Source organism: Nanorana parkeri, unplaced genomic scaffold (genome assembly GCF_000935625.1).
Source record: "Nanorana parkeri isolate BGI_ZX_2015 unplaced genomic scaffold, ASM93562v1 scaffold263, whole genome shotgun sequence".
In the NCBI taxonomy this organism is placed as follows: Eukaryota; Metazoa; Chordata; class Amphibia; order Anura; family Dicroglossidae; genus Nanorana; species Nanorana parkeri.
Window position 1 is genome coordinate 1,350,886 of NW_017306531.1, and position 10,273 is coordinate 1,361,158.

General features: G+C 40.4%; 1 protein-coding gene across 1 annotated transcript in view; it reads right to left on the minus strand.

Moving 5' to 3' along the window:
- CCNL1 (cyclin L1) overlaps positions 1–10,273 on the minus strand; it is a 29,160-nt gene that overhangs the window by 12,568 nt on the left and 6,319 nt on the right. The gene's annotated exons all lie outside the window — the stretch shown is intronic.

Genomic DNA, 10,273 nt, shown 5'->3' on the forward strand with positions numbered 1-10,273 from the left:
TATATATATATATATAACTTAAGAAATGTGCTGTCAAGTTTACAGCGTTTAAGTTGAATCTGTCACAAAAGAAAACTTCCCATAGGATATACAACATATAATTCTGACTCCTGATGGGTGAAGTAGCTGTCCTTGAACTCATGAGCAGCCTGTTAACTGGGGAAAAGCCACTCCCATCAAATTTTTGTAATAAATGGTTTTGCTAAAATTTCTTTTTACTGGATCTAAAAAAGGTGCCCACACACTGTGCGGATTTTGACCGTTTTTTGAGGAACTGGCAAAACATCAGTGTGTGCTGCAGTCGGCACCCTTGCGGCCGGCATCCCTCGATTAGCTGATCAAAGGAGCCTGCCAGAAAATCTTCATGCGATCAGAGCCGGCAGCCAATGAGCTGCTCGCTCTGGTCGGGTATGCTGGCGGGCTAGCGGCCGCTGTCAGCATACAATGTAAACAGTGGGATTCCTTGATTGACACGCTGGTGTTGATAGAGGAAACTGCTTTATTTTTTCCATTCGGCCCGCAGGTTGAACCTTTGCAGTGAATGGCTTCCTTAAGGTCCAGCAGTTGACTATAGCATGCAGTCAGATTCAGGACCCATTCACACCAGATCCATTGAAAATGAACACAATGGATGCTAATGGATGGGAACTGAAAAATGAATGGGTGTGAATGGGGCTACTTTACACCATTGCGCTTGGTTGTGATGAAAAAAAAAAAAAAAGAAAAAAAAGAAGAAGAAGAAGCGCTACTTTTTTCCCAGCGCAACGTAACACAAGGGATTGTGAACTATCCCAATTCACACATTAATTTTTCGGTGCCCTTCTGTTAGCATCCATTGAAAAACGTATCACAATGCAATGGACCAGCAGGATATAGAAAAAGGTACAACTGCATGTCAATGGACCCTCTGTTGACTTGTGATTTCCTTCCGATTTTGCTGTGAATGCACCCTTAATCATTTAGTCTTTCTTTAAAAGAAACAAGAAAATCGGTTTCAATGAAAAGCAGCTCCATTTTAAATCACCAGTTTTCATAATCAGTCCTATAGTAAAAAAAAAATCATGCCCTCTGATTACTGAGCAGTTACTGACAGGCAAAGAATGGGAGTTTAGGGAAAGACTTTCATGGAGGTAAGAGACTTAAAAAGACAAAACAAAATGAAATGTCCCTCTGTTCAGAATATTCAGCCAAACAGCTGCTTAAAATGGAACTTTACAAATTAACAATGTGCAAAGAAGCAGGCATGTTACTGCAGAAGAGCCATACTAGGTCTCTTCTGTAACACAGGATTCTTACCTGCCTGTTCGCAATCAGCAGTGTAGTGTACACTTATCTGCTGGGATAAACGTGCACGAGTCAGAGTTAAGTCATCCCAGAAGGGCCAATTAAGATGGATGAATATCCTGAACCCAAGGGCAAAGAGGTCGACACTGGTGAGGGTGATCATTGAAGAGGAATTGCTGGTGAGTATACTTAAAGCTTTAACCCCTTAAGGTCCTTTCTCCATTTTCTGCACACGTTATAATCCGCATTTTAGGCCTGAAAAATTACTTCAAACCCCCAAAACATTTTCTGAAAGCCAAGACCCTGTAGAATTTAATGGCGGCAGTTGCAAATTTTTATGTTGCACTCTTTGATCAAACCCAAAAATTTTGAGAAAAATGCACTTAAGTTAAATTTAGTGCCCCAAAACACAATACCCATTTTTTTTTTAAAAATATAAAAGATGAGGTTACCTAGACATGCCCAGGTTAAAAATACTCGTAATAATAATACTACTCGTCTCTCCCGGACCTATAGAGCAGAGAGGAGATCGGTGAACGGACGGTCGCCTCCCCAGCTTCCTGCTGACACCCAACATGCCAGTCCCGCAGGAGGGGCAGCAGAGTCCGGGAAACATGGTGGGGGTGTTGAGTATAGGGTGTGCACTTAACCAGCCCGTAGGAGCGCTCTGACGGCAGCTGAGCCGCCAGAATCGCTTCTATTGTAAAGCCGACAGTCGGCTCTACAATTGTAAACAGAGTGTTTAAACGGGCCCACTGCCATTGATGTACTATGTACGTCACTGCCATTGATGTACTATGTACGTCACTGGTCGCGAAGGGGTTAAGCAGAATTATTAACTGTAAAATAGTTTGAAATATAGATTTTCAGGCAGCTGTGAGAATGGCCTTGAAGCAGAACTAAAACCCTGCTCGTAAAAACTTGCTAGGATACACAGGAATTTTGGCAACAAACCTTAGTGCCTTGGAATTTGGGTATTTTAATGTGCACAGCAAGGCTCACTCTCGCATGTACAGGATTTATATATTTTGTGGGTGCCCAATGGCAAAAGAGAACTGGTGTAGGACCCAGAAAAAACTGAAAGACTGGACTTGTCCTCACTGGTTTGGGTGCACACTTGGAGATAAGCATGCCAAAACATGCAAGCATGTTATATACTTACACATTATGGCAAGAGACCATCCTTTCATATTGCTACTGTTATATGTTACTGCAACTGAAAGACTGGACTTGTCCTCACTGGTTTGGGTGCACACTTGGAGATAAGCATGCCAAAACATGCAAGCATGTTATATACTTACACATTATGGCAAGAGCCCATCCTTTCATATTGCTACTGTTATATGTTACTGCAACTTATCAAGTATGGATGGAAAATAGCAATCCAAACAAAGCCAAAATATTAAACAAATACCCTACAGGAACCTACAGCATTATTGTGAAATAGTTTGAGAACTATGGGGTTAGGGCTTTCCCCATAGTTCTCCTTAGGGTAACGGGAGGACACAAACTAGCGTCCTCCCGTCACCCTAAGCTCAGTATACCTACAGCTACAGGTCGCGGTATACTGAGACGCCGCAGCTGAAGAGGATCCCGGCAATTATGTCTGGATCCGCCCAGCTGCGTGAGTGACAGCTGGCTCTGCCTATCTAGAGGCAGAGCCAGCTGTACCCGCCCCCTCCCCCGTCCGTTCCGCCAGTCAGTGTTGGAGGATCGGAGCGGGGAGGGGGGAATCCAGCCACTCCCGTCACAGCAGAGAGCTGTGACGGGATTGAGAAGTGAGTAAACGCCGGTATGTGTTCGCTCACCTCCCGATCTACTGAGCCGACCTGTGACAGTCTCATTGTCACAGGTCGGCTAGAACTAGGAGGTGAGTGAAAAGCACTCACCTCATAGTTCTCCTTTAAACCATGGGGAGCTGCACAGCAACGGAGAGACCATCTATGCCTTGGGCACATAATAAATGGCTTCAACAAATGAAATGGGATTCTTTTCTGGCAATCACAGAAGAACTGATGGGACTGTTTGGAGAATTTGTAGCAGCAGCTTCCCATGGGCCACAAAGTAGCATGGATAGCGGAAAATAAGACTTAGAATGAGAATTAGATGACACTATAGGTATCCTTTAAATGTTACCAAGATACTTTCGAATTACATACAACACAATTTAAATGCAAGACCACAAGAATCTTTTAGAATTTACAAGTAATTAATTCTGTCATCAGAACTACCATCCACTGGTTGTTAGTTAGCCAAAAGGTTTGACAAATAAAAATCAGGAGCCAGACAGTTCAGTAGACAGGAGGCACTTGGAACTGACATGGATAATAAAACAAAGATCCCATCTCAGAAGCCACTAATGGAAGAACAATTTTCTGATTCACAAAGAGATTTATAATTAAGGTGCAGTGGCCTCATTTGCAGTACATTTAATATCACTGTCCTGAAGCAAGTAAGCAGCATGCTTGTCATATCAGAATTTAGCTTCACTGCATGCAAGGACACTACCATTAAACTACTATGTTGTTTGGGAGTCAGGTAATAGCAGCTCTCAAAAGCAGTATCAGAGATTTGCATTTTGAATTGTGAGAGATTCTCTTTAAAGAACTAAAGCGGAAAGTGAAGGCATGTCTACCAAAATACTCGCCCCTCTATAAGAAAATGTCCATGAAAAAATAAGGCTAATAATGAAAATCCTGCATCCTTCCGATGCCAGGTCATTCACTGGTACTGCGCATACACAGCTAATCTCCCATGATCCTCTGCATTAGAGGTACCAGCCAAATCACTGGCCAGGAGATTGTTGCAACATTTCTCTTTTTTGAAAAAGAAAATTCAACTATTGGATCATTATCACTGATAAAGAAAAATAAGGATGAACATGATAGGTCACATGCTTCTCACTTTATATCTACTTGACATACCAAAATAATTTAAATTGCTGTTAAATGAAGAATATTGTTCTGAACTCCTGGGATGGGCAGGCTTGCTCCTCAGTTCCAATTAAATAGGCCATACGTGTTATAAGAAGGGATGAAACTTAATACTGATTGCAACAAAAGAGGCTCAAAAAAAGGGCACGGTTAGGATTGGTGATTTGAGTTGGGGAAGTTATGCAGTATTTATGAGCCTCAAAGCAACCCTGCTAGCAGCACAAGGCATCATATCCAAAACCATATTTGCGGAAAAAAACCAAACAAAAAGGAATGTACATACCTTGAAATGCTACCACTTCCCTGCTCCACGGAAGGTACAAGTATACCACACTTCTGGGCGTGTGCTCCCCACTGTGACGCAGTGGTATCTCCCACTGTTTGCAAGTTCTGTAATGACATACGAGCTCAAAAGGAACCACAATGCGCAGCAGGGGAGACGATATTGCATACATCTGGAAGTGTGGAATACTTGCAGAGGCTGGAGCAGGGGAGTGGCAGTGTTTTCAGACGCAGCCACAGGAAAGGTATAAATATATTGCCTCTTTTAGAAGGTATGGTTTTGGACACAAGTGACCCCATGCAGAGTGACTTTAAAGTGTATTTCCTAGTTTACTGACCAATTTGAGAAACACCAAATAAATGTTTGTTGTGTGTTCCTATTCAAACAGCATTCCTAATTATTATTTTTTTCTATATTTCTTACCTTTCCAGTTGTTTCTTTGGAGCAGGTTTATACTGTACATATGGCACAATAAGCAGCCTCCATTGGTTAGATAGATGGCAATGTGCAGATAAGGGACAAAGTGTTTGTTTTTTTTGGAAGTGCATTAAGATATTTCTCTGCCGTGACAGGGGAGGGGCTGGATTCCCCCCTCCGCCAGCGCTGACTGGCGGATCGGACGGGGGCGGGTACAGCTGGCTATGCCTCTAGATAGGCAGAGCCAGCTGTCAGTCACGCAGCTGGGCGGATCCAGACATAATTGTCGGGATCCGCTTCAGCTGCGGCGTCTCAGTATACCGCTTATTGAGCCTAGGGTGACGGGAGGACGCTAGTTTGTGTTCTCCCGTTACCCTAAGGAGAACTATGGGGAAAAGCCTTAACCCCATAGTTCTCCTTTAAGATTGTAAACAATGATTCACAATTTTGAAAGGTGTACAATGTTTTAGTAGATACAAAAAACATTCTTTACCCATATACTAGTCAGTGCCCAATGAGTGAACTCCTGTAAAAAAGGACAAACTTTCGGGTGGTGGTACTGACATACAAAGCTTTAAGAAAAAATGAACAATCTTAAAAACAGAGTATTAAAGTGAGAATACGTTAAGCCAGGTACATATACGGTCATACTTTTTTTTTTTTTTGTTCAGCAAAATATCAGAGATACCTCCATTCATGCTAACAATCTCCCGCTGTGTACATTGTATTCTGATAGGGGTGCAGACAGCTGTCAGAATACCTAACCAGTGCTTGCAGCTGATTGTCTGCAAGCACTGTTAGGCCGATGATTTTCCAGCATGTCCTTCGGCAAAGGTCGATCTAATGATTGACCTTTGTTGAAGGAATTAGGTGACCCACGGGGTGAATTTTGGCCGATTCCTGCTAAACCGGCTGAAATTTGCCCTGTGTGTACCCAGCCTTAGACAGGAGTGACCTATGGAATGGGAGGGGAAGAGAAACTCACAGGAGGAGGGAACCGTTCAAAAAATAATTTCACAGTGATCCTGAAAACTGAGGTCTTTGACTCCCTCTCTCCCCTTTCCATAACATAACCCACGCTTCTCGTTATCTGACTTAAGCTGGCCATACATGTAAAAGGATTCCATCGCTCAGCCCAGCAGGCAGAATGCAAGAAATCACTTGATTCTCCCATCCAAGCTAAACAGTGTGGATGGTGGATGGTGGCTATTATATTCTGGCATCCGACACCCACAGTTGTCAGAATACCTAAACAGTGACAGCAGACATTTTTTTAACCAAAGTTTAATGAGTTGGGTGGTGTCGGCAGGGCCACCCACACCTCGAACTTCACCCGATTTCCAGGAATCAGCTTAAATACGAACAGTGTATGGCCAACTTAACTTTCCCACTTATATTACACTGTGTTGTGTACGTGTATTTTTCTGTTTGTTTAAGAGACTGTTCCTAACATCTTGCTAAAGCTTTGTGTAGGAGTACTGCTTGGGACAAGAAGGGAATACCCCGAAAGCTTGTCCTGAACATATCATGGATAGAACTCTGTTGCAAGTGCATTATTACAGCTACAATAACCCTAGGTTACTGTAGAGGAATTATCAGCAGTGGTATGAATCTATGTACTTTACACACTAAAACATGATGCGTGTAGGCAAGGGAGGTATACAAAAAGGTACACTGGTACCCTTTTGCTAGGAGCCATCGCTGTAAAAACTTGGTGTTAGTGATGTGGCATTGATATAATAATGAAACCTTGTAAGTGCTGCACCATTGAAATAATGTTCTAAAAGTGTTATAGATCTCATGGTGCTAAGAAACAAAAGTATATTTTAGGCAAAAACTGAGCCCATAAACCCTGCATGTTGTAATACTTAATTCTCAGCAGCAAGAGGTCACAAAAATGTTTGTGTAAAAAGTTACATTGATGGGGAACCTGCAGACACTGCTGGCTGAGGGTTATTGCTGGAAGAGGAGATCAGACAAGTTAGAAAACTTTACAGGAAGAAAATGGATTTCGCCACAATAACCTAGGGCTACTTACAACATGGTCAACCATTGCAACGGTTTGTGTTTGGTCAGCACAGGTGCCAGAGGGTGGTTGGATAATGGCTTCGCTCTGAACTTTCTCTTATTGTCTTCGACCAGCTTTGCAGACACAAAGGACCCACTGATTTGTATTTAAATATTGAAAGGAACAACATTATAATGTGTAAAAACACTTAATTTTGTAAAGTTTAAAGGGAATCTGATACAAGTATTGACCACCTAATTTTCTGTGCAACAGTGAAGCTGAACATTTTAAAGTGAAGCTGTATAGATGTCTCAGTCTGTGAAGTGATACCAGCATGTTACAACATGCAAAACCCAGCTTCCAAAGCACAATTACTAAATTCCGCTAAGATGGTACTTGGTCAAACTCCCTATGGTGCTTGACAACTGATTTGTGATGGGCCAATCATGAAGTAGCATCAAATAAGTAGTTATTTCCATACGAGTGCCCCAGGTACTGGAAGCTGAAGAAATAAAGAGGTAATGTGTGCTTGCTAAAACATGGAGCCATCACTATACAGACCAGCAGATTAATACGTTTAAATTAAACATCAGAACCCCAGAAGTCAAAAATAATGGTTGCTTTCATCTGAGACTACAGAAAAATCTATTTAGCTTTGTGACAGCGTATTTCTAACATCTTAGCATGAAGTATTTACAATCATTATATGGTTTCAAAACATAGGCAATATTTTAAATGATAAAATATTCCTGTTAAATCGCAACCGTTAGGGTGTCCGGAAATGGCATTAACCATGTTTGATCAAGACATTTTAGGATTTTGGATGCATCCATCTATAAAATGCTTCTACAGTCATCTCTAACTTTCAGATGTGACCATACAAATATGATTCAGATATGATTCAGATATGTCTGAAATTAGGAGATATTTGTTACCGAATTTAAAACATACTTAACTATTCAAAGCATGATGTAATGCAGTTGCTTTAAATCCTCAAATGAGTTGCGAGTGATTTTTTATAACGCAAGATATTTTCTGTTATAGTGTGTAGCAAAATGGTGAGTAGAAGTGATGGTACATTACAACTCCAAACCTGCAGTAAGCAGTGGATTGATGTATAAATATATTCTCCCTCAAAGTATAAAAATAGGTCTTTGAAGTTGTAGCTTCAGCTTAGAAATGCTAAAAAGAGTTAAACAGAAGCTTTGTGGTAATATTAATTTCACATGGATAAGTACTCTTGTAAATACTGTACTCCTTTAACAATAAAAATGTGTTAGTATAAACAAGCTAGACATGTTTTCTTTGTAAGATTTGATTCTCCATACTAATGTTTGTTTTGGAAGAGATGCAACATAAAATACCATTAAATTAAACTTGGACAGCAAAGACAAAAGTTTAACATGACACAGGAGTCTGTCCAAATGGTTCACCAGTGGCCAACCTGTGAGTCCCCGATTCCAGTGACCTATTCTCAGAGCACTGGCTTCTCCATGGGGATTTTCGACACTTCACTCACTGTTGCCAAGACGAAAGCTTCATCTCTATGTACCACTCCACATCACCCAGGCATTGGTAAATGTAGCTGGTTGCTGTATAGTCGGTTGCAAGGGAAAAAAATGTAAAGTCAATACACATGTTTAAGACATAGAAAGGCAACATGACTTTTGTTCTGCTTGCTTTACATGTCATAAGCACTTTTTATGGCGTTTTGTCAGATTCCTCAAAAAGATGTTCTGACTTTACTATATTTGAAGTAAATAACTTAGACCCAGCAGGCATATGCAATGGAAATAAAGTCAAGACCACAATAAAGTGTTGCTTGAATAACTTCAATATCTTCTTTCTACATGACATGCGTGCTGATGCAATATAATAGTATCTATCTGTACGTGCGCCAGTGTGTACTGACATTTACTGTAAAGCAAACCAAGTTTATAGAAACAAGACATCTCATATTATTACAAGTGACCATTCTGACTGCACAATATTTGTAATAATGGAATATGCTGGGGGCTGATCAGTTTTCCTATACTAGAACAGAAAAAGGACATTCAGCCTGAGGCTTATGCCCAGAAATGAGATGGCACTACCATCACAACTGTATGATTAGCACACAACACCAGGGACTACGTTTTTCAATCTGGCCCAATTCTTTTTCTGAGCTGCACTTTTGGGGCCCTGAAATCCGAAGTTTCAAGTTGAAAAAACAAACAAACAAAAAGTAGACTTTACATACTGCCACTATAAATAACAATAAAATTCAATGCCTGCAATGTGATAATTTAAATGTAACATTTCATTTGATTGTATGTTACAGTAAGAAAACAAATGTGCATCAACCTCACCCAAAAACAATTGCTATACATGGGCTATGCATCTTGGTTTATTAAATCCAGGCACAGGAAAGGGATTACAGCTATATGCTACATGGGTTGATGACCAAGGGGGATCATGGGTTATTTACATATGCTGGGAGGCCATTTTATACTTCTGAACAATCTGTAGCCCGTGTGTTTTTGGCCTTCTTAAAGTGGTAAACAACCGATAATTCCAATTTTCTGCTGTGAGGATGGTCTTTACCAAGGATGCAAACCAGCAATAACTTTTCATTTACTTTAAAACACCCAAGTACACAACTGGTAAACCCAAGTACAAAGCAAACCTATGACGTACATAAGGTTAAGGCTGGATTAACACCTCTGCATAATTGCTTGAATGCAATGGAAATGCTTCAAAACACATCAAGGTGCATTAAGACATGTGTTGGTATTAAATACAAACTGCACAGCAACACATTCAGAAGACACCTACATGAGTTTAGATGGTTTCCCATTGATTTCACGAAAAACGTAACGGGTGGTAAACATTTGGGTATACATCTATCCTTGCGGTTGAACTTTTTATGGAATGTCTCATAACTAGATCATTAAAGTAAATATCTTAACACACAATACTTAACGGATAACCGAAACATAAAAGCCGTATTCAAAACATATCCGACATGCACTCTAGTTTAATAAAAAAGTAACCCTTTCTTTTACTTATAAATTCTACTGCAAAATCAAACCTGAGTCTTGGCTCTTGACTTCTCTAACTTTAGGAGTCAGTTAATTAGGCCTGGGGATCCATACATAGCTAAGTGCTGAAAACACATTCCAACACAAGATCTTAACACAAAAATTAAGCATGATATCCAAATAAGATTAAGAGGAGTTTCGGCACATGATGCACAAAAAAAAAGCTTAAACACAAATCTTGTTGTGTAAAATAACTAAAAATATTTCCTCAATCAGAAATGGCTAAATTCATAAAAATGACAGCACGCTGAAATAAACTATTTCTCAT